Source organism: Phyllobates terribilis, unplaced genomic scaffold (assembly GCF_046119375.1).
Source record: "Phyllobates terribilis strain yellow unplaced genomic scaffold, ASM4611937v1 Scaffold_120__1_contigs__length_5212024, whole genome shotgun sequence".
NCBI classification, from domain to species: Eukaryota; Metazoa; Chordata; class Amphibia; order Anura; family Dendrobatidae; genus Phyllobates; species Phyllobates terribilis.
Genome location: NW_027362880.1, coordinates 796,296 through 818,437, shown reverse-complemented (window position 1 = coordinate 818,437; position 22,142 = coordinate 796,296). Strand labels below are relative to the sequence as shown.

The following is a 22,142-nucleotide window of genomic DNA, read 5'->3' as shown; positions in this document are numbered from 1 at the left end:
GCTACTGGACAACCGGCAACAGCAGGCCAAAATTCAGTGGTCGTACATAGACCAGGGGCCTGCTGGCAGTACAATGAGGGACACTGTCGCTTCTACGCCTTATTCAGATACAAACATGAATGTTCAGCCTGTGGAGGAGCCCACCCTGCAGCGAGATGTTCTCGTCCCGCAAGCAAATTATCAATTAAACTCCTACAGTCAGAATCCAAGGACCCCGGTGAGCGTAAACGCGATGGGCCCCTGGCTAGACCAATATCCTAGGAAAGACGCAGCGGGGCAGTTACGTTTTGGTTTCACATCCGTTTTTTTCATCCCTTTCAAACTTAATAAATCGCCCACCTTTGCAAATAACCTTAAATCTGCAAAAGAACACCCTGAAATACTTAGGCAAAAAATACAAAAAGAAGTATCTCTAGGCAGAGTGGCGGGTCCTTTCCCAACACCACCATTCAGTAACCTAAGAGTTTCCCCTCTAGGAATAATACCAAAAAAAGAGCCGGGTTCATTCCGGCTTATCCATCATTTATCTTACCCAAAAGGAGAGTCTGTAAATGACGGTATTACATCTGAAGACGCCTCGGTCTCCTACGCGTCATTCGACAGAGCAGTAATGTTAGTACGCGATGCGGGGCCCGGGGCGATGCTCGCTAAATCCGACATAGAATCCGCCTTTCGCCTACTACCGGTGCACCCAGATTGCTACCACCTGCTGGGATGCCAAGTGGACAATGAATACTTCTACGACACTTGCCTCCCAATGGGTTGTTCAATTTCTTGTTATTACTTTGAACTATTCAGTTCTTTCCTAGAATGGGTGTTGAGGTATGAAACCGGCAGTAGGTCCGTCACACATTACCTAGATGACTTCCTATTCGTCGGACCAAAAGACTCAAATCAATGCCAATCATTACTTAACGAATTCACAAACATCGCTCGACGGTTCGGAGTCCCATTATGCCCTACAAAAACCATAGGCCCCACAACAAAGCTATCGTTTTTAGGCATCGAAATCGACACCACAGCAGGGTTCTTCCGTGTCCCAACGGAAAAATAAAAAAACATTACACCAGATCGAGGGATTTTGCGCGGTACGGAAAGTAACTTTACAGCAAATGCAAGTGTTACTTGGCCTCCTCGTGTTTGTGAGCCGGGTGATGCCAGCCGGAAGGGTTTTTTCTCGTCGTTTATCCCTTGCAACAAAACGTGCATTACAACCGAGTCATAGAATCAGAATCACCAGGCAGCTTCGGGCGGACTTAGAGGTGTGGAAAAACTTCTTACAATCATTCAATGGTCACACGTTATTTATGTCAGCAGAACAGTCCAACATTGAACTAAGTCTTTTCACCGGGGCAGCAGAAGCGGGCGGATATGCAGCGATACTAGACAACCAATGGTGCACAGGCTTATGGCCTCCATATTGGTCTGAACAAGGATTAACAAAAAAACAGACACTCCTGGAACTCTTCCCAATAGTGGTAGCCATAGAAATATGGAGCACGTACCTAGCTAACAAAAATATACGCTTCATAACAAATAACACCAGCCTAGTGCACTGCATTAATAAGATGGCATCATCGTCTCTCCCAGTGCTAGGCCTACTACGCCGGCTAGCATTCCTGTGCCTAAAACACAATATATGGGTTTGCGCGAGCTACAATATTGAAGAGTCTAATGCTGCTGCTAACGCTTTATCACAATTCAATTGGTAGGTTTTCAGAGAGCTCCTCCCCAACGCCCACCCGTCGGGCACCAGTTGCCCACCCTCCCTACTGATATAGTGGCGAACAGCTGATGCCATTAATCAGAGCATCAGTCGCCCCGTCAACGTGGAAGGCATACGGTAAGGCATGGGAAGACTGGACACGATTAGTAGCAGGCAGACGGGTCGACCTATGTGAACAAGCCAGACTAGATGTAACCATAGAATTTCTTCACCAACTAATGATGAGGGGCATATCAGGGGCGTCAGCGCAGCGGTGGCTAACCGGAGTGGCATTTTACTTTCAATTACTGAATTGGGAAGATGTGACAAAAAGATTCATCATCAGGCAAGCCTTAAAAGGGTGGAAAAGGGGTCAGCCAAGTCAGGAGTGCAGACGTCCCGTGTCACTAAATCTGCTCTCAAAAATCATATCCCTAACACCATTAACATACCACTCACAATTTGAAGCAACACTAGGGTCTACTGCATTTGCAATCGCCTTCTTCGGGGCGCTACGCATAAGCGAATTAGTCCCTCGATTCAAAATCACCACCAGTGGAGGCTTATTACACCAGGACGTAGTCATAGCCAATAATGCAATACGCCTACGCATACGCAAATCCAAAATGGACCCAGCGGGCAGGGGCACTTGGATGCTTTTACAACCCACTAACGGTATACTGTGTCCGGTAACAATAGTAAAAACATATACAGCCATCAGGCCGCAAAGTAATTTCTTCCTATCACACATTGACGGAACTCCATTATCAAGATACCAGTTCCAAGCTATATTTAATAAATGCCTAACATCAGCAGGGAACCACCCCAAAGATTACGGGACACACTCATTCCGCATAGGCGCAGCCACGGAAGCAGCTAAAGCAGGATTGTCAGAGACGGAAGTTCAGAGGATAGGGAGATAGCGATCCTCGTGTTTTGCAAGATACATAAGACCGGACTTGTTATCCTAACGTAGTTTGTTTCTTTTACAGGTGACGATAAGCCAACAGTGTGGGTGATAGGCCACTCGTATATATATTGGGCAGAAAAAAAGGCGAAAGTCTGCCCGGGCGGGAGGAATATAGGGTTTCATAACACATATTTCAACTGGAGAGGTATTAGAGGCCTGAGAGGCCACAGGTACTAATAATCGACATAGGAAGAGAATCAACAGGTCCGGTCATCTTAGTTATACACGCCGGGGGAAATGACCTCTGTCATTACAAGAGCGCATAACTAATGGAAATAATGAAGCTAGACACTGAGCGCTTCAGAGCATTTTTTAGTAAACTAACGATAGTATGGTCAGAGATTGTGCCGAGAGCGGTATGGCGAGGTGCGCGAGACATCACGGCCATCGAATGGACAAGGAGGCTAATAAATATTCGGATGGCAAAATTTGTAAATGAAAGAGGTGGTGTAGTGATAAGACACCGAGAGCTGGAAGGAGATAAAACAGGCCTGCTAAGGCCCGATGGTGTTCATTTAACAGATATTGGACTGGATATACAGTCATGGCCAAAAGTATTGAGAATGACACCAAAATTATATTTTCACATGATCTGCTGGCCTCTGGTTTTTATTAGTGTTTGTCTGATGTTTATATCACATACAGAAATATAATTGCAATCATATTATGAGTACCAATAGGTTATATTGACAGTTAGAATGAGTTAATGCAGCAAGTCAATATTTGCAGTGTTGCCCCTTCTTCTTCAAGACCTCTGTAATTCTCCCTGGCATGCTCTCAATCAACTTTTGGACCAAATCCTGACTGATAGCAGTCCATTCTTGCATAATCAATGCTTGCATTTTGCCAGAATTTGTTGGTTTTTGTTTGTCCACCCGTCTCTTGATGATTGACCACAAGTTCTCAATGGGATTAAGATCTGGAGAGTTTCCAGGCCATGGACCCAAAATGTATGTTTTGTTCCATGAGCCATTTAGTTATCACCTTTGCTTTATGGCAAGGTGCTCCATCATGCTGGAAAAGGCATTGTTGGGCGCCAAACTGCTCTTGGACGGTTGGGAGAAGTTGCTCTTGGAGGACATTCTGGTACCATTCTTTATTCATGGCTGTGTTTTTAGGCAAGACTGTGAGTGAGCCAATTCCCTTGGCTGAGAAGCAACCCCACACATGAATGGTTTCAGGATGCTTTACAGTTGGCATGAGACAAGACTGGTGGTAGCGCTCACCTCTTCTTCTCCGAATCAGCTGTTTTCCAGATGTCCCAAACAATGTAAAAGGGGATTCATGAGAGAAAATGACTTTGCCCCAGTCCTCAGCAGTCCACTCCCTGTACCTTTTGCAGAATATCAGTCGGTCCCTGATGTTTTTTCTGGAGAGAAGTGGCTTCTTTGCTGCCCTCCTTGAAACCAGCCCTTGCTCAAAGAGTCTCCGCCTCACAGTGCGTGCAGAAGCACTCACACCAGCCTGCTGCCATTCCTGAGCAAGCTCGGCACTGCTGGTAGTCCAATCCCGCAGCTGAAACAGTTTTAAGATAAGGTCCTGGCGATTGCTGGTCTTTCTTGGGCGCCCTGGAGCCTTTTTGACAACAATGGAGGCTCTCTCCTTGAAGTTCTTGATGATGCGATAGATTGTTGACTGAGGTGCAATCTTTGTAGCTGCGATACTCTTCCCTGTTAGGCCATTTTTGTGCAGTGCAATGATGGCTGCACGTGTTTCTTTAGAGATAACCATGGTTAACTGAAGAGAAACAATGATACCAAGAACCAGCCTCCTTTTAAAGTGTCCAGTGATGTCATTCTTACTTAATCATGACTGATTGATCGCCAGCCCTGTCCTCATCAACACCCACACCTGTGTTAATGGATCAATCACTAAAACGATGTTAGCTGCTCCTTTTAAGGCAGGACTGCAATGATGTTGAAATGTGTTTTGGGGGTTAAAGTTCATTTTCTGGGCAAATATTGACTTTGCAAGTACAGTAATTGCTGCTAAGCTGATCACTCTTTGACATTCAGGAGTATATGCAAATTGCCATTACAAAAAATGAAGCAGTAAACTTTGGAAAAATTACTATTTGTCTCATTCTCAATACTTTTGGCCATGACTGTATTCCTGTCAGGACTCCAGGACGGAGTGGAACAAGCGTTAATGATGATGATGGGTGGGGGTCGGAGTCCTGCCTACGAGTATGCAGGATCCTCCGTGGCCTGAAATAGAAAGGACATGTTGGAAAGTTATTCTTGTTGGTCAACTTGCCGGTGTGGAGACACAGGGCATGCTGCAACAAGCGGAATTATTTTTGGAAATAAAATGCCTTTCTAATGGAATGAGTTAAAGTGTTAATAAAGCTGTGACTGATCCTCACCCATCCAGTTGTAAGAGTTACATTATTGTAGTGTTAAGGAAGGGGTGGCGGTAGGGGGGCTGAGCGTCTGGGTTTGGTTGGGGGTCCCCACAGTCTGAGTTTAGGATTGATTATGATATTTCTTAAATCATAATCAGGGGGGGACTGTAAAATATTAATCTCTAATGATAAAAGTATATACATAAGCTTTAAAGTTCTGGTTCGAGCCTTGCTTAGTTTCAAATATTCTAGAGAAAGATTGCAGTTATTCTGGGAACCTTGGCAGAGACACCTGTTCTGTACGTCAAACCTATAGGACTCTGGTCTATATGGGTTATTTGGAGATAACTAATGATCCTTTAAAGGTCACTAGCCATATGTTTAAAATATACCAACACAAGGTAAATGTGCACGTAGTCAAAAGGCATATTCCATGAGTTACTAGTTTTGTTCTAACATGGTAGAAGTTACTAATATACCAGAAAGTCGCGATATTGAGTTATGAAACTGTAAAAATAATCTCCAATGTATGTCTATGAGGCGAGATGGTATATAAGCAGAGGCAGACATGAATGGGCAGACGTCTCATACCTTGAGAATCTCCACCACGGACCATCTCATGCTGTATACTTAAGAACTTATGAATGTTGCTTTCTCTCTTATAACCTAATACTTCTTTCTGTGCTATGAACTATTTTTTCCGTATTTTTGTAACCACTTTTGAATGAACTTTAAACAAGATTTTGTTTTATCCACACAATTCAATATTGCTTTCCTTCCTATCCTCACTGTACTCTTACTCCAATGTAAGTGTTATATTTGTAACAGTGATGGAAAAGTATCATAGTCTTTAGTAAGTGGGCAGCTCCTCACACCTCGTACACACGCGGCTCCGCTCCGTACACACGGCTCTGCTCCATACACCTCAAACACATGGCTCCGCACACCTCGTACATGCGTGCCTCCGCTCCTCACACCTCGTACACACGCGGATCCGCTCCATACACCTTGTACACACGCAGCTCCGCTCCGGACACCTCGCACACACGGAGCTCCGCTCCATACACCTCAAACACATGGCTCCGCACACCTCATACACATACGCCTCCGCTCCGTACACCTCGTACACACGCGGCTCCGCTCCGTACACATGGCTGTGCTCAATACACCTCAAACACATGGCTCCGCACACCTCGTACATGCGTGCCACCGCTCCTCACACCTCGTACACACGCGGCTCCGCTCCATACACCTTGTACACACGCAGCTCCGCTCCGGACACCTCGGACACACGCAGCTCCGCTCCATACACCTCAAACACATGGCTCCGCACACCTCATACACATACGCCTCCGCTCCGTACACCTCGTACACACGCGGCACCGCTCCGTACACAAGGCTCTGCTCAATAAACCTCAAACACATGGCTCCGCACACCTCGTACATGCGTGCCTCCGCTCCGTACACCTCGTACACACACGGCTCTGCTCCGTACACCTTGTACACACACGGCTCCGCTTCGTACACCTCAAACACATGGCTCCTCACACCTCGTACACACGGCTCCGCTCAGTACACAAGGCTCTGCTCCATACACCTCAAACACATGGCTCCGCACACCTCGTACATGCGCGCCTCCGCTCCGTACACCTCATACACACATGGATCCGCTCCGCTCCGTACACACGGCTCCGCTCCATACACTTCAAACACATGGCTCCACACACCTCGTACACCTTATACACACGGCTCCGCTCCATACACCTCGTACACACGGCTCTGCTCCGTACACCTCGTACACACGCAGCTCCGCTCCGTACACCTCGTACACATGCGGCTCCGCTCCGTACACCTCGTACACACGCGGCTCCGCTCCGTACACCTCGTACACACGCGGCTCCGCTCCGTACACCTCGTACACACGCGGCTCCGCTCCATACACCTCGTACACACGCGGCTCCGCTCCGTACACCTCGTACACACGCGGCTCTGCTCCGTACACCTCGTACACACGTGGCTCCGCGCTGTACACCTCGAAAACACGCGGCTCCGCTCCGTACACCTCGTACACACATGGCTCCGCTCCGTACACCTCATACACACGCGGCTCCGCTCTGTACACACGGCTCCGCTCCATACACTTCAAACACATGGCTCCACACACCTCGTACACCTTATACACACGGCTCCGCTCCATATACCTCAAACACATGGTTCCGCACACCTCGTACACGCGCGGCTCCGCTCCGTACGCCTCGTACACACACGGCTCTGCTCCGTACACCTTGTACACACACGGCTCCGCTTCGTACACCTCAAACACATGGCTCCTCACACCTCGTACACACGGCTCCGCTCAGTACACAAGGCTCTGCTCCATACACCTCAAACACATGGCTCCGCACACCTCGTACATGCGCGCCTCCGCTCCGTACACCTCATACACACATGGCTCCGCTCCGCTCCGTACACACGGCTCCGCTCCATACACTTCAAACACATGGCTCCACACACCTCGTACACCTTATACACACGGCTCTGCTCCGTACACCTCGTACACACGCAGCTCCGCTCCGTACACCTCGTACACACGCGGCTCCGCTCCGTACACCTCGTACACACGCGGCTCCGCTCTGTACACCTCGTAAACACGCGGCTCCGCTCCGTACACCTCGTACACACATGGCTCCGATCCGTACACCTCATACACACGCGGCTCCGCTCCGTACACACGGCTCCGCTCCATACACTTCAAACACATGGCTCCACACACCTCGTACACCTTATACACACGGCTCCGCTCCATATACCTCAAACACATGGTTCCGCACACCTCGTACACGCGCGGCTCCGCTCCGTACGCCTCGTACACGCGCGGCTCCACCCCCTACGCCTCGTACACGCGCGGCTCCGCCCGTACGCCTCGTACAAGCGCGGCTCCGCCCCATACACGCGCGGCTCCGCCCCGTACGCCTCGAACACGCGCGGCTCTGCCCCGTACACGCGCGGCTCCGCTCCGTACACGCACGGCTCTGCCCCGTACGCCCCGTACACGCGAGGCTCCGCCCCATACGCCCCGTACACGCGAGGCTCCGCCCCATACACGCGAGGCTCCGCCCCGTACACGCGAGGCTCCGCCCCGTACGCCTCGTACACGCGCGGCTCCGCCCCGTACGCCTCGTACACGCGCGGCTCCGCCCCGTACGCCTCGTACACGTGCGGCTCCGCCCCGTACGCCTCATACACGCGCGGCTCCGCTCCGTACGCCTCGTACACGTGCGGCTCCGCTCCGTACGCCTCGTACACACGCGACTCCATACACACGGCTCTGCTCCGTACGCCTCGTACACACGCGGCTCTGCTCCGTACGCCTCGTACACGCGCGGCTCTGCTCCGTACGCCTCGTACACGCGCGGCTCTGCCCCGTACGCCTCGAACACGCGCGGCTCCGCTCCGTACGCCTCGTACACGTGCGGCTCCGCTCCGTACGCCTCGTACACACGCGACTCCATACACACGGCTCCACTCCGTACGCTTCGTACACACGCGGCTCTGCTCCGTACGCCTCGTACACGCGCGGCTCTGCTCCGTACGCCTCGTACACGCGCGGCTCTGCTCCGTACGCCTCGTACACGCGCGGCTCTGCTCCGTACGCCTCGTACACGCGCGGCTCTGCTCCGTGCACCTCGTACACGCGCGGCTCTGCCCCGTACGCCTCGAACACGCGCGGCTTTGCCCCGTACGCCTCGAACACGCGCGGCTCTGCCCCGTACGCCTCGAACACGCGCGGCTCCGCTCCGTACGCCTCGTAAACGCGGTGTTCCGCTCCATACGCCTCGTACACATGCGACTCCATACACACGGCTCCGCTCCATACACCTCGTACACACGCGGCTCCGCGCCGTACACCTCGTACACATGCGGCTCCGCTCCGTACACCTCGCACACATGCGGCTCTGCTCCGTACACCTCGTACACATGCGGCTCTGCTCCGTACACCTCGTACACGCGCGGCTCTGCCCCGTACGCCTCAAACACGCGCGGCTCCGCTCCGTACGCCTCGTAAACGCGGTGTTCCGCTCCATACGCCTCGTACACATGCGACTCCATACACACGGCTCCGCTCCGTACACCTCGTACACACGCGGCTCCGCTCCGTACACCTCGTACACATGCGGCTCCGCTCCGTACACCTCGTACACATGCGGCTCTGCTCCGTACACCTCGTACACATGCGGCTCTGCTCCGTACACCTTGTACACGCGCGGCTCTGCCCCGTACGCCTCAAACACGCGCGGCTCCGCTCCGTACGCCTCGTACACGCGCGGCTCCGCTCCGTACGCCTCGTACACGCGCGGCTCCGCTCCGTACGCCTCGTAAACGCGGGGCTCCGCTCCGTACGCCTCGTACACGTGCGGCTCCGCTCCGTACGCCTCGTACACGTGCGACTCCATACACACGGCTCCGCTCCGTACACCTCGTACACACGCGGCTCCGCTCCGTACACCTCGTACACACGCGGCTCCGCTCCGTACACCTCGTACACACGCGGCTCTGCTCCGTACACCTCGTTCACACGTGGCTCCGCTCCGTACACCTCTTACACGAGCGGCTCCGCTCCGTACACCTCTTACACGAGCGGCTCCGCTCCGTACACCTCGTACACACGCGGCTCCGCTCCGTACACCTCGTACACACGCGGCTCTGCTCCGTACACCTCGTTCACACGCGGCTCCGCTCCGTACACCTCGTACACACACGGCTCTGCTCCGTACACCTCGTACACACGCGTGGCTCTGCTCCGTACACCTCGTACACACGCGGCTCTGCTCCGTACACCTCGTACACACGCGGCTCCGCTCCGTACACCTCGTACACACGCGTGGCTCTGCTCCGTACACCTCGTACACTCGCGGCTCTGCTCCGTACACCTCGTACACACACGGCTCCGCTCCGTACACCTCGTACACACGCGTGGCTCTGCTCCGTACACCTCGTACACACGCGGCTCTGCTCCGTACACCTCGTACACACGCGGCTCTGCTACATCCACACTGTAAACCCCTCCTGACCCCACACATAAACTTCAGCTCATCCAGCACCATGACAACCAGCACAGCAGAGTCCTGCATCCACTGAGGCCCCTGATCATGTGACCCCTGACTCCTCCCCTCCTGTGACCTCATCACAGCTCCTGTGCGCACAGAGCAGCAATATATGTGGTGGCGGCTCTGCAGGTGGAGGTATGTGGAGACCCCATTACTGGGCGCAGGGGGCATTAACCCCTTCAGCACCGAGACTTTTGGGGTCTTGTGTTGCCCCTTTATAAGAATCATAAGGTTTTTGTTCTGTTTCCTGTAATAGATACATACGACCCAACTATGGAGACAGGAAGGGAGGAAACGTATTGTTCTCATAGTACAGGACCCCTTTACTGCCCCACAGTGTAATGCCCCCATTATGCCCCTTATGCAGGATGTATGATGCCCCCCACACAGTGCAATGCCCCCATTATGCCCCTTATGCAGGATGTATGATGCCCCCACACAGTGTAATGCCCCCATTATGCCCCTTATACAGTATGTATGATGCCCTCACACAGTGTAATGCCCCTATTATGCCCCTTATGCAGGATGTATGATGCCCCACAGTGTAATGCCCCCATTATGCCCCTTATGTAGTATGTATGATGCCCCCACACAGTGTAATGCCCCCATTATGCCCCTTATGCAGGATGTATGATGCCCCCACACAGTGTAATGCCCCCATTATGCCCCTTATGCTGTATGTATGATGCCCCCACACAGTGTAATGCCCCCATTATGCCCCTTAAGCAGGATGTATGATGCCCCCCACAGTGTAATGCCCCCATTATGCCCCTTATGCAGGATGTATGATGCCCCCACACAGTATAATGCCCCCATTATGCCCCTTATGCAGTATGTATGATGCCTCCACAAAGTGTAATGCCCCAATTATGCCCCTTATGTAGTATGTATGATGCCTCCACACAGTGTAATGCCCCTATTATACCCCTTATGCAGTATGTATGATGCCCCCACAGTGTAATGCCCCCATTATGCCCCTTTTGCAGTATGTATGATGCCCCCACAATGTAATGCCCACATTATGCCCCTTATGCAGTATGTATGATGCCCCCTCAGTATAATGCCCCCATTATACCCCTTATGCAGGATGTATGATGCCCCCACACAGTGTAATGCCCCCATTATGCCCCTTATGCAGGATGTATGATGCCCCCACACAGTGTAATGCCCCCATTATGCCCCTTATGCTGTATGTATGATGCCCCCACACAGTGTAATGCCCCCATTATGCCCCTTAAGCAGGATGTATGATGCCCCCCACAGTGTAATGCCCCCATTATGCCCCTTATGCAGGATGTATGATGCCCCCACACAGTATAATGCCCCCATTATGCCCCTTATGCAGTATGTATGATGCCTCCACAAAGTGTAATGCCCCAATTATGCCCCTTATGTAGTATGTATGATGCCTCCACACAGTGTAATGCCCCTATTATACCCCTTATGCAGTATGTATGATGCCCCCACAGTGTAATGCCCCCATTATGCCCCTTTTGCAGTATGTATGATGCCCCCACAATGTAATGCCCACATTATGCCCCTTATGCAGTATGTATGATGCCCCCTCAGTATAATGCCCCCATTATACCCCTTATGCAGGATGTATGATGCCCCCACACAGTGTAATGCCCCCATTATGCCCCTTATGCAGTATGTATGATGCCCCCATTATGCCCCTTATGCAGTATGTATGATTCCCCCACACAGTGTAATGCCCCCATTATGCCCCTTATACAGGATGTATGATGCCCCCACACAGTGTAATGCCCCCATTATGCCCCTTATGCAATATGTATGATGCCCCCACACAGTGTAATGCCCCCATTATGCCCCTTATGCAGTATGTATGATGCCCCCACACAGTATAATGTTCCCCCAGTGTCGCCTGAGGTCCTGCACTTGGAATGATTCTTCTGGAAAATGGGTTTCCTTCTGCCTGCTCCCCTACATGTAGACCCTCGAGCATGTATACAGGCATGTAGGGGAGCAGGCCTTACTAGATATCGAGGCTTTGTACAGTAATCTACTGCATGATGATGGTATCAGAGGAGTAAGACATTTCTTGAAATCGAGATCGATAGAGTGTAGCAGACATAATGACTTCATGGAGGATCTTCTAAAATTCGCTATTACTCATAACTTCTTTCTTTTTGACAGGAAGTACTTCCACCAGCTCAGGGGTACTGCGATGGGGAGCCTCTGTGCCCCCTCATATGCTAACTTATCCCTAGACTTGTGGGAGGAATTCACAATATTCAGGGATGATCATAAGTGATGGCATCCATATATTGGGGTACAGTATAGATATATTGACCACATTTTTATCATCTGGTCAAGGACGAGTGAACAGTTTCTTGCATTTGTCAGGGAACTCAATATCAATAGCGATGGCCTTAGATTTACATCTGAGTTTAATTATTACCAGTTGCCTTTCTTGGATGTACTAATCTAGAAATAACGAGATGGGACCCTAGGGACACTCATCTACCATAAACCTACAAGCACTAATAAACTATTGAAATGGGATAGCCACCACTGAAAAAGAGAATACCCAAGGGCCAATTTTTACAGTTGAGAAGGAACTGTTCTAATGTCACAGATTTTAATATACAGACAATAGACATTAACACCAGATTCATGGAAAAAGGTACCCACAGTACAGTTTAGATTCCGCACGATTGTTTGCAGAAAAACAGGAGAGACAGACAATCCTCCATACCTAACCAAGAGAGCAAGAAAAAGATGGGATAACACGAGTAATAGGAACTGAGTAACGGTATCTTTAATATCCTCAGAAAACACTAGGATGTACTTGTGGCCGACGCGGACCTGAGGGTGCTGTGTGATCTACTCCCACAATAACTTTCAGAATTGGTCAGTCAGTTAGGGACCATTTAGTGCATAGTGTCTATAAAAAACCAAGGGGACTTGGCTAGATAGAAGAATCTGTGGTTTCTTTAGATGTGGAGAATATTGTACGTGTAATTGGATGAGACATGTAAATCTTGTTCCTCTACTGGTAAAACCATTGTTCAGAAGGATTATTCCAACTGTAAAACCTCGGGACTTGTATATATGGCCACATGCACCTGCCCCTAGATTATGTAGGCAAGGTCAAGAGGGAATCTAGGAGTAAGGTGGGGTAGCATCTGGGCGATATATGCCATGGTCGGGACACCCCATTAGCGAGACACATGAACAGTGTACATCGAGTTGAAACCGGAGACATCTCCTTTTGTATCATTGAGGTGGTTAAACCCAATGTGAGAGGAGGTGATCTCAATAGATGTATCCTCAAAAAGGAAAGTGAGTGGATTTCCAGATTGGATTCACTAGACCCTAAGGGACTCAATGAGCAAATTTCCTGTGCCTGTTTTGTGTGAATACAGCCCCATTCTGGATTACATTTTTGGATTTTATACTCTACCCATTGCTACTCAGTTCTCTGTGAATGAGGTTCACATATTGTTGTACTTCATCGAGATATGAGTTTCTATATCAGAATTATTTCTTATCAGTTATATCCCACTTATACTATTAAGTAACTAACAAGTGTGGGTTCCTTGTGTATTTCTAATTGTGTAATAGGGGTCAAATTTGACCATTTAGGAATATACTTTGGCCATCATCCCATATTTTTTGTAGTGACAAAGTAGATCTACATGTCTATTGCATGATGGGAGGATGTGCAGTACTTGTTTTTAGTCTCCCATGACGCTGACCTCAGAGACTGGACTTTTCTATATTGGTGAAATGCAATCCAAATCCATTATGCGCTTCAGCGTGGAACTCATGCTTATGGACATGCGCAGTCTCAGAATGATCCTAGATGTGCTTCAGCGTGTAACACAACTACGGGCATACGCAGTTCCGGGTACTACTGGCACGGTGGGAATCAGTTTATCTGGCGTTTCAGTGTAAACACATGCACACTAGGGGATGGACATTATCGGACTTCTAGCTCATGAGAAGTAGCGCAGACGCAGTACATTATTGTAGACCGGCTCCATTCTATATACAGTGGGTACGGAAAGTATTCAGACCCCTTTAAATTTTTCTCACTCTTTGTTTCATTGCAGCCATTTGGTAAATTCTAAACAGTTCATTTTGTTTCTCATTAAAGTACACTCTGCACCCCAGACTTTGTGGAAATTTCTCCCATCTCCCTACTGCATTTCTGGAGCTCAGTCACAGTGATTTTGGGGTTATTCTTTACCTCTCTCACCGAGGCTCTTCTCCCACATTTGGTCAGTTTGGCTGAACGGCCAGGTCTAGGAAGGCTTCTGATGGTCCCAAACCTCTTCCATTTAAGGATTATGGAGGCCACTGTGAACCTTGAGTAATGCAGAAATTCTTTTGTAACCTTGGCTAGATCTGTGCCTTGCCACAATTCTGTCTCTGAGCTCCTTGGGCAGTTCCTTTGAGCTCATGATTCTCATTTGGTCTGATGTGATCTGTGAGGTCTTATATAGACAGGTGTGTGCCTTTCCAAATGAAGTCCTATCAGGTTAATTAAACACAGTTGGACTCCTATGAAGGAGTAGAACCATCTCAAGAAGGATCACAAGGAAATGGACAGCATGTGATTTAAATATGAGTGTCTGAGCAAAGGGTCTGAATACTTATGACCTTGTGATATTTCAGTTTTTCTTTTTTAATAAATTTCAAAAAAAATCTACATTTGTTTTTTTTCAGTCAAGAAGGGGTGCAAAGTGTACATTAATGAGAAAAAAAATGAACTTTTTAGAATTTACCAAATGGCTGCAATGAAACAAAGAGTGAACAATTTAAAGGGGTCTGAATACTTTCCGTACCCACTGTAAAGCGGTGCTGCACGTAGTGGTTTAGAGGAATGCGGTGTCCACCACTAGTTCCTGGCGCTGTGTGCGTTGTTAGGGGCAGGATGATATCTAAAGGCGGGGGGCGGGATTAGTGAGGGCGCCTGACCCATAGCTGCCAATCCTACAGGGCTGTGTAGTGTGAACTCCGGAAGTGCACGTGTGATGTCACCGGAAGTGACGCGCTGCTCCCAGGAAGCTGTGCATTCCACAAGCCGGTGTAAATGCGTTTCAGTGAGCCGGAAGTTTGAGTGCCAGGGAGAGAGAACGTGCGTTCCACCAGTATAGAGCATAAGACCCCATGGGCATGAGCCAGAGCCTTTGATGGAGTGGAGAAGGATCCAGGAGAGTGGACAAGAATGTGTCAGAGAGGAATAATCTGCAATAAAGGAGACAATATATGAGTAGGATATGGAGATCAAAACATGTATATTATTGACCTATTCAAATTGAAGACCACATTTCCAAATGTAAAATTCATTTTAACATAGGGTCACGTAAGATCCCTGGGTGACAAGTTTATTTATACCAATTGTTCAATGAGAACCAAACTCCAAACATAAAAAAACCTTATATAAAGGCCAGTAGGTCATACTCCCTATTAAGGCTTTTCGGTGAAGGGCACCGTGATGGGCACCAATGTGGCCCCCCCATATGCAAATTGCTTCTTGTCAGCTTTCGAGAGTCAGGTGGTCTACTCTAATCCACTTTTTCAAGAACATTCCATTCTCTGGAAACGTTTCATAGACGACATCTTTTGCATATGGGGGGGGTCCCTTAGAATCTTTAGAGGTTTTTCTCCACACTGAACTCCGCATGGCCAGATTTGAGCTTCACCATGACATATCATTCAAGCAGTGTTAGTTTCCAAGGATCAAGGATACACAGGGCCACCTAACAACTGACCTCTATTCCAAGCCCACCGATTGCTATGGCCTATTACACTTTTCTAGCAATCATCCAAGGTCGATGAAGAAATCTATACCTACATCACAATTTCAGAGGGTCAAACAGATAGTGTCCAGTGAAACTATCCGCAATCAGAGGTTACAAGAAATGATAACCAAATTCACTGAACGAGGCTATCCACCTAGCTTCTTGCATCCCCAGGCGTTGTATTCCAGAACTGATCGTCCAAACACTAAGGACAGAATCCCCTTCGTTACACGTTACCTACATCTTACATAAAACCATTAGGAAACACAGGAACATCTTACAAACTGGCTATCCCACGATCCCTGCGTTCCAACAACCCTTCCTACCGTGTTTTAAGAGAGCAACCAATATTAGAGACTCTCTGGTATGTGCCGATTTGGGCACAGCGCACCAAGGTCCTAAACAACGGTTCTTGCAGAATCCCAAAATGGGCACATTCCCATGTCTCCATTGTCGTCAATGCAGCAATGTCCTCAGGTCAACCGAAACGTTTACTTTTGTTTTTGGACTGCATTAAAAAAAATGTTTTCTATAAGAACCATTGAGTGCCGAGGTTATTCTCAATGTCAATTCCAGTGTCAGAAAATTAGACGAGAATTAGCGTTATGGAAGATGAGTCTATGAGAAACGTATTCAGCTGCTGACTCCGAGGAAGAAACTGCTTGTTGTCTGTGGCCTAAAATATAAAGGTTTTATTACTAGATGTAAAGGAAAAAAAATGAAATTCTGTAAAATAATAAATCTCCTTATATGTTTCCCCTCATTATCTCCAATAGTTGTATTATTACACAGGATTTTTATGATGTTACATCTGCTCATCCTCTTCTCTCTACAGTTTCGGATCCTCTCAGTGGAGATATTCTATATAAGAGAATTTTCCTGATTTACCTATCACAGATGGATATGGGCAGAGACAAGATGGCAGAGAGGTTATTACACCTCACCCTAGAGATCCTCTTTCGGCTTACTGGAGAGGTGAGAGATTCTGATGACGTCACATTACATCATTCTTATCTATGGGAATAACAGATGGACAGAACTGGAGAGGTGAGGACTCTGGAAATGTCTAGAGTGAGTTTTATTAATGTGTCTCTCCATAACCAGAGATTAATCACGGGGCCTCCACCTCACCCCCTGATACATGAGGACATCAATGACCAGAAGATCGTAGAACTCACCTACAAGATGATTGAGCTGCTGACTGGAGAGGTGACACTGCTGGGAATGCTGGGACATTATACAGTAACACTATGAAGAGATCGGGGAGATGACGGTATCATTGTATGTGTCAGGTTCCTATAAGGTGTCAGGATGTCGCTGTCTATTTTTCCATGGAGGAGTGGGAATATTTAGAAGGGCGCAAAGATCTGTACAAGGACGTCATGATGGAGGTTCCCCAGCCCCTCACATCACCAGTTAATAAACAGGGCTAAATACACACGGCCTATAATTATCTGTATGTAAAGAATGAATTCAGTCCTTGTATGTGTTTCCTCCAGATCTATCCAGTAAGAGGACAACACCAGAGATATGTCTCCGTCCTTTTCTTCCACATGACTGTAAACAAGAAGATCCCAATGTTCCTCAGGATCATCAGGTAGATGAAGAGAAGGTGACATGAGATTTCCCCTATGATGTGTAGACGGCTGTGAAGGTCTTGTGTTCAGTCTTGTTTTATCCACCATTATTATGTTTTATATTTGTGTAATGAGAACGGTGGAGATGGCAGGATTAGAGCTGATCATAGATGTGACTTCTCTGTCTGTTTGTGACTTTTACAATATTTGTTTCAGTGTGAAGATCTGACCGGTATTAATATTACAGAGATATATGTGAGGGGTGATGAGCAGTGTAAAGAGGAGATTCCTACATATGACTACCCAGGTGAGTAGTAACCACTAAATACAGAGAAGTCGTCACAAATTCTTCTCAGTCCCTGTCTGTGGCTGCTTTATCGGTGGTGTAGTCCGGCCGTATTATAATCGTGTGATCACCATTTTGCCGCTAGACCACAACATTCTCCTCCATCTGAAAATGTTCAAATTACTTGCGAAAATTGTGAAAGTCCTTTTCTATAGCACTTACAACCTGGAAGATCCACCTACCCCCTGGGATTAGATTATGCTGACCGTTACCTGCCCAGGTCTGTAAACTACGAAGCTAAATGACAGCGTATGTAGAATGTGCTGACAAATTAGAAAATCACTTGAAGAAAAATATTATGATGGGCCTCTTAGAGAAAGTGGAGGGTAATGATGCTGTTGGCTTCCTAGAACCCTGATATCTTATTGGATGAATCTACCTTCTCTCCCTTCTGTGCTGCTGAATGTGCTCATATGGTTCCTACAAGACCAGGTCCAGTCTTTCTGGGCAAACTTCACTTTTTTGATCAACAACATTAAATGTCCAGTGAAGGCCAAGTGTGAATTTCTGTACAATAACAACAGAGTTTCCCTTTATTCTGACTGTTCAATTTCTTTTAAAACCAACTAACTTCAAACAGGATTCTGATAAACTATACAGAAAACATTACACCTGTGCCATGATATATCTCTAAGCTGTGCGTGGTTGATGGCTGTAATATACATTTATTCACGCCTGCAGGAGATGTGTTGGCATGGCTCCAGCCCTGGTTTCATGGATTCACTCCACGTCATAAATTCCATTATGTTTTCAATCCTAATAAATTCAGATTACTGCACAATCTCTCCTGAAATGGGGGCGCTAATACTTTCTCTACTCTCCTGGTCAGAACTCATAGTAGCTCCAATGGTCCACCATAAATGAGTGTGACTCCGGTTTAGTGTTGGATTTCTCCCCTCATACATACGTTGTTGTTGGGGATGTTACATGTTTTTATATTCTTTCTTTTTTTTACAAGTTCATTCTGTATGATAGTTTCATTGTGGTGGGATCGGCCTTCCTCACTTATGTGACTCTGTAACTCCCTGGTAGTCTTTAAAAAAGATCTCCATTGCCTTTTCCAAATGCCCGAGATCTAAATTTAAGACACCTCAGCTCTGCACTATTATAAAAAATTTCACTTTAAATGTCTAATATTTCTTCTCATCTGACAGAAACTATTGTCCCTTACGATAGTTTAGATTGCTAAGAGCCACCGAGCCCCATACTCTAATTACCCCAGAGAGGTTTCACCACTAGTTACTCATTTTACTCTGATGAAGACTGTTGAGTTTGATCATTTCAGTAGATGTTTTATTGTGTATAATCACAGTTTTTGACTTTGTAATCCTCTGATTTAACCTCTTCCTGCAGCCAGTTTTGTGTTTCTAAACAGGCCCCATTTTTCAAATCACTTTATGTGGTGATAACTTTGGAATTCTTCACAAAGGATAATAGAAAATAAATGGACCTTACAAATTATTTTCCAACTTCTCTTGAATCTGACAATCCCCTATATACGGCTGTACACTATTATCTGGGCACATGGCAGGTTAAGAAGGGAAGGAGCGCCATTTAGCTATTCTAATGCAGATCTTGCTGGGATAGTGTGCAGACACAATGTATTGGGGGCACTGTTCATGGTCACCTGGAAGCTCAAAAGATGGCCACCACGAACAGGCTTGCCTTATGTAACCCGTTTACAGATTTCACAAATTAATAATAATAATAATAATTTTTTTTATTTTTATAGCGCCAACATATTCCGCAGCACTTTACAAATTTTTGGGGGGACTTATACAGACAATACAGAATAAGCATATCTCATATTGAAAGGAGTGAGGGCCCTGCTCTCAAGCTTACAGTCTATGAGGAAATTGGGGAGACACAAAAGGTAGAATGTACATATATTGTATAATACTGCCTTAATATACTAAATTTGATAAATAATAATACATAGACTGGTCGCCTGCCAGTATATGTGCAGTCCTGACCGAGGCTATTATGTGCATGGTTGGTATGAACCTGAACTTGAAGAAGATTTTAATATGGGGGAAAACTGGGATGGACAACTGGGATGGACAGATAGTGTGTGGAGGCGTTATTCCAGTCTAAAGAAATAGGTTTTTAGGGTCCGCTTGAAACTGTGGCTATTGGGAATTAATTGAACTGTCCTGGGTAGTGCATTCCAAAGAATTGGCGCAGCACGCGAGAAATCTTGGAGACGGGAGTGGGAAGTTCGGATTACGGAGGATTTTAGTTTTAAGTCACTGGCAGAACGGAGGCCACGTGTAGGGTGGTAGACTGAGACAAGGGAGGAGATGTAGGGGGGTACTGAAGCATGGAGCGCTTTGTGGGTAAGCGTGGTAAGTTTAAATTGAACTCTATATTGGATGGGTAACCAATGCAATGACTGGCACAGGGAAGAGGTATCGGTGTAGCGGTTGGCGAGGAATATGATCCTGGCTGCTGCGTTAAGGACGGATTGGAGAGGGGAGAGTTTAGTAAGAGGGAGCCCAATAAGTAGAGAATTGCAGTAGTCCAGACTAGAATGAATAAGAGCTACAGTAAGAGTTTTTGCCGAGGCAAAGGTGAGAAAAGTCCTGATTCTTGAGATGTTTTTGAGGTGTAGATGATATGATCGAGCGAGTGATTTGATGTGAGGAGTGAAGGAAAGATCTGAGTCAAAAATGACCCCAAGACAGCGGGCTTGTTGCTGGGGAGTAATGGTTGAGCCACAAACGGAAATGGCAATATTGGGCACAGGTAGGTTAGTGGAGGGAGGAAATGCGAGTAGTTCAGTTTTTGACAGATTCAGTTTTAGACAGAGGGAGGGCATAAATTACTTCATAAATTTACGTCATAAACACAAATTACTTTGCTCATCATCCTTTAACCCCTCTACATGGATCTGGACTAACACAGAGACCCCTAGGCTTGGGCCACGGTGTTACTTGCTGTTCTGTGGAGTGAGATGGGAAGAAGAATAGTCAGGTAGCCGGGTCAGAACCAAAAGGATAGAGAAAATACAAACTCAGAAGACACAAGAGTAGTCAGTAAATGTGCCGGGGTCACAACAGGAAACAAATTCACAAGCCGGGAGCTGAGCTCAGAGGACTGAACCAGAGGAGAACAAGGCTGTATCTGGAAGTTTCCGGCAATATGCTTCCAGCTTTAGTAGGGTGTGGTGCTCTCCAAATGGCTGAAGCAGGGAGCAGATTACTCCAGCTGGACAGCACATACACCCATACTGCCAGACTGGATGGTACTACAGGTCCCAGGCACCCTAATCTTAGTGGCTGGACAGAGCCTTCGCCGCCCAGAGCTTCTGGTTCTGACGTCTCCTCCATCACCAGCGCCGCCTGCAGAATGAATAAGACGGTGCCTGGTGACAAAAGCAGATGTCGCAGGAGCAGATCCCAGAGGAGATGGGACACACCATTTACAGAAGCCCTAATATAACAAAATGGCAGAAAACCAGAGCAGTAGAAATCCCCATAAAGTGACTCCATTTTGGAAATTATAACCCTCAGTGAATTAATCTATAGGAGAAGTGACTATTTTGACTCCACAGTGTTTTTCTGGAAATTAGCACGCAGTGGATGTTGGAGCGTGAAAATTACAAATATGTCATTTTATTACCCAAACCATAGTGCCTAGATTGTGCTCCAGGAGACACACAACATAAATAAAGTGGGTTCTTCTCATTATAGTAATGCCAAATACATGGAGGCTAAATGAGGTTTAGGCACATAAACTACTGCAAAGCTCATAAGCGAGGGTGAGATCTGACTTTGGAAGAGCGGATATTGCTGGATTGGTTTATGGAAGCCATGTTACTTTTCAAAAGCCTTTGAGCCACTAATAATGTGGAAACCTCTGTTTTTCCATTGACAGATGATGGACCTGAGTGGGGACTTGTTTTTTGTCAAATAAGTAGAAGTTTTTATTGGTATTATTTTCGCCTACATAACATCATTTGGTGGCTTTTTATTCCATATTTGGGAGGCAGAATGAAAAAACAGTTGAACACCACGCTCTACTGATCCATCCTATGAGGTTTTCTATTAGACAGTCATTGTTCTGGTGAATAAGTGATTTTTTTTTATATAACTTGCCTTTTTACGGACAAATTAAGTAGAAATGTTAAAAAATATAAAATTCAAGGATTTTTTATTAAAAATAATAATTGGTTTTATTCTTGGCAGATGACTGTACCAGGAGATCAGAGGGACAGCTGACATCTTCAATTTTCAAATCAGATAATTTTGAGATCTCACAGGATACAATTGAAGTGAATGCCATTACTCCAGATATACCATCATCCCTTCACAGCAAA

General features: G+C 47.2%; 1 pseudogene; it reads left to right on the top strand.

Moving 5' to 3' along the window:
• Positions 1–10,197: 10,197 nt before the first annotated feature.
• The window catches only part of LOC141201649 (uncharacterized), a 58,683-nt pseudogene continuing 46,738 nt past the window's right edge, over positions 10,198–22,142 (top strand).